The sequence below is a fragment of the Hylaeus anthracinus genome, unplaced genomic scaffold, assembly GCF_026225885.1.
Source record: "Hylaeus anthracinus isolate JK02 unplaced genomic scaffold, UHH_iyHylAnth1.0_haploid 0, whole genome shotgun sequence".
Taxonomy (NCBI): Eukaryota; Metazoa; Arthropoda; class Insecta; order Hymenoptera; family Colletidae; genus Hylaeus; species Hylaeus anthracinus.
Window position 1 is genome coordinate 15863126 of NW_026533254.1, and position 4084 is coordinate 15867209.

Below are 4084 nucleotides of genomic sequence, written 5' to 3' on the forward strand. Positions count from 1 at the left end.
GGTATTTTTAGGCTTCGAGTAGTCGAAAATCTTGATTATTCTAGCTTCGAGCCCACCGACAATTTCTTCGAGTCCGTTACAGTAGAAAGACTTGAGGTAGGTGATTCTTGGTTCCTTAGGCTACTCGAAGCCTAAATCCTGATTATTCTACCTTCGAGCCTATCTAAGAGTGTTTTCACCCGATAACGCGACGATACACGTCTAATCTCCGAAAATGAGATTCGAGGATTAGTTTCTCCTCTGCGTCCACCTTCGATCTTTGCAGAAATTGTAATCCCAGAAGATGAGTATACACAAAGTTCCCAGTCCGTGGATTCTTTTATCGTCCAAAATCCGCAGATATCTGGCCTCGACGCCTGAACAATGTTCAAAGGTGACGATGACTTTCCAAGAACCGAGGAATCGTAGTCTCGCATTGACGGGCACGTGCGATGTAATCGACGCTTTATCGAGGCTCTTCGGCGAGATTCGAGTGAAATAGACGCCACGAAAAGCGCGCTTCCGGTCCCGAGAGAGCGCTTCCGGTCGCTGGACGCGCAATTTCTAGCTGAAAACGTCGCGCTTAGACGGGACGAAAATTCGTGCGTCACTCAAACACCGAAATATACTTCGACTGGCGAACACGTGATGTAATTTTGAATATACACAGGATGTGTGTCGATTTGTGTATCGTAACGTTCCTTGCGTTGGACTTCAAGGTCGTCGATCAATTCGCGATAATGTGGTTTAGTGGCGCGGTGTGGTTTAGTGTAGTTTCACTTCGTATCGAGGGCAGATTATTCATTACCCCAATTTCAATTTTTATTTTATTCTTTATATTTCACTTTCTATTCATCGTTTCGTTAGATTCGATTCGACGTACGGTAAACGCGCAACGTCACTTTCTCCAGACACTTGAAAAGGTTCGTTGACGTCTAGTCGATTACGCGTATCGTCAAAAATGATACGCGCAATTTAGCAGAAAATATATCTTGATCGATGGCGCTCTTATCGTCGTGAAAGAACGGTTTAGTGTTGAGAACGAGAGATTATCGATGAATTGTCAGCACGTTTTTCTTTTAGGTACAACGACCAAGTGGCCACTCGTTACATGCATAAAGTAAACACTCTATCTAAATCAACTCAAAGATGACAAAATTGTATCATCATTCTTTGTTAAGATATCAAAGTCTATAGAATCGTAAAGTGCATCGATATTCGTGCAGCTATGCAATTAGACCCGGAAATCAAACAATTTAGCCTCGGTATAAATTAACTCGGAAATAATTTAGAATCCCACCGCACCCTCTGAAGATGTTTAATTCATTGCTCTCGAAACCCCCGAGCCCGAGTCTTCGTCGACGAAAAAATAATCGAATTCGACGCGCGGAGGATTAAAACAAACAAATTTCTCTGGCATTCTGCTTTCTCGATCTAGAATCTGGATTAAAGGTGCTTAGCAAGTCGCGTCGTCGAGACGCGAGGGGAAGAGATTAAGTAAAGCCGGAATAAATTATCCTTCCCCACTTTTCCTCCCTTCCTTGATCTTTTTCGCTGCTCGCGCTTCCCTCCGTCCTCCACGGAGAGCAGCCCGGTTAAACGACGAGAATTGGGGTAATTTCGCTCTGCTTTCCTTCTGCCTCTCGTTCGCTCAGCCGGAATTACATCACTCTCATATCACTCTGTGCAATTCTATGTGCTTACGCTACAATGCACTCTATGATTTTATTATAATTTCGTGTATTTTCCTAGATTATATCTCGCAATTCTTACAGTGTGTGTGTGTGTGTGTGTGTGTATACAGTATGAATGAGGGTTGAAGAAGAAGTTTACGGAATGTATCTGAGACACGACACGAGATATCGGACCCTATTTATTCCCAAGGTGTGCACTTTATAATTTCACTCTAATTTTGTGGATTTTCCTAAGTCGTCTCCTGAAATTCTTTTAAAATACATATATTATTCCGTGAAGAAGAATCGATGTAATACAGTCATTCTGATAAATACACCGCGGATCTTTATGCAAAATGAAATCTTCGCGAACGTGACTAGAAAAATTGAACCTAAATAGCAATTTATTTTATTCTGCAAATGTTATAACATGAACTTTACTTTCAATCTTTTTTATATTCTTCCATACTGTTTGTATTTTGTAGGTTCTTGCGCATTCAAATTTCCTATGAATGCAGAAAGATGCGCAGTCTACTCATAAATATTCGTACCCTTTGTATGCATCGAAGAAACTTGATTAAATTAAATGATACGTTCGACGTTTCCATGTGTATATTTGTATAAATATGTACGTGTATAAAGATTCATTTGGTGACGTCGAAATCATTATTTAATTTAGTCGAATAGACGCACGGATCGACTGTATATCAGATGATGTATCGACAGAGAACCGAAAATATTCGAGTCGAAACGAGGCGCCCAAAACGATCTCGCAATTGTTTCGCGAGAATGGCGACGGCAGCGATGCGTCGCTTCCGGTGTTTACACGAGCAGAACGCGGAGCGGGAACGGCCTGGGCCCGCTTAAATGATAATATACACGCGAGATGAATTACGCTTACGTTTTCTTCGTACCTAGGGTGCGCCACGAGATCGCGTGGATCGTAGGTTTCGTTGCTTCCTGTAATACGCCTTCGAGGACGTGCGTTGCCTCGGTGATTAAAGAGACGTAGTCGTCGCATCGGGGAAGAAGACCGCGCGAAAACATAAATCACGACCATAATGAAGAGGAACACTTTTTGCCCTCTTTTGTTTGCTCGAATCAGATTACCCGCACTGTAATTTCTACATTTCCCTCCCCTCCCAGCGTTGGAAAAAAACCCTTAACGACTGCTCGCTGGCCTCGAACTTAATTTCATTCCGAACCGGAAACGAGTTTTTCGACGTCGATTATCCATCGCTCGGAAAAATGCTTTCGTTCAGAATCATGTTAGAACCTAGCGAAGTGTCATGGCATTTTCGTTCCATTTCGTTCCACACTTTTGGCACCTTTACAGAATTATCAGTAACACAGAGATTCGTGCCCCTCGACACGTAACTTTCGCCATCGAATACTTTGTCTTTGTACTCGACGTATCCCGAAGCTTTTCAACCGGGATATATCCACTCCGGAAAAAAGGTAACCCGCATTCGATGAACTCCACACGAATAAAAAAAATGCCAGCAACTATCGTAGGTCGTTTCTTCGACATCCAGGGTCCAGAGTCGCCTCAGCTGCCATCGCTGAAATCGCGTTACATTTCGAAGAGCGCTCTGGACACAGTGGAACACATTGTTCGGTCATTTCCCGCGTCTTCTTCTTTAATCCTCGTCTCGAGCGCGACCCTGTCCCGAGACAAATCTCTCGCTGTCTCGGGCCGCGCGTTGCGTTGTTTCACGAACGGCGAGCCTAGAAGACGGAGCGACGAAGACGAAATCGAGCTCGATGAAACGAGGGGAGGGAGGGAGGGAGGGAGGGAGGGAGGGAGGGAGGGTGGGGGGGGGACAAAGAAGAGGGGACGGGACACGTTAAGTAAGCTGGTAAGAAACGAGCTACGATTTATTTGACAGATCACGCCGACCGCGGGCGCTAGAGTGGTTTATTTTATAAGGCCAGATTGCCGGCCTCACTTCGTCGGAATAGAATAATGGTCGTTTCTATCCCTCCTTTGAACGAGCTCAGTGCCCGCGGGACTCCTCGCCCCTTCTCCTTCGTTCTTTCTGGCCTTCGTCTCGAAAAGTCAAGTGCAGTTAAGGACCACTTTTCGTCGGACGTGCTCCACACGAGGATACAGGCTCAGGTCGACGTCTCTGGGCTCCGTTAAGGTGCCGTCCGTGGGAAGAACACCCTTCGGACCTCTCTTATCGGACGACCTGGTCTCCGCGACGTGGAGATCCTGCCGAGAGCAAACTCGATGGCTCCTACCTCTTGGAACTTGGATTGAGGATGAGAGTTAGATAGAGATAGGAGCCAGAGGATTAAATAATCGGATCTCTTTCTTTTTTTCGGTTGAGGTTGAGAAAATGGGGTAACCTACGTATTCGATATTGAATACTGTGAATGTAAATACTGTCTGAGTAAGTTTGGTGTGGTTTTTGGAGGAGGCGGCAATA

At 44.9% G+C, this 4084-nt stretch overlaps 1 protein-coding gene across 2 annotated transcripts in view; it reads left to right on the top strand.

Moving 5' to 3' along the window:
• The window catches only part of LOC128890387 (fibroblast growth factor receptor homolog 1-like), a 62902-nt gene that overhangs the window by 1179 nt on the left and 57639 nt on the right, over nt 1–4084 (top strand). The gene's annotated exons all lie outside the window — the stretch shown is intronic.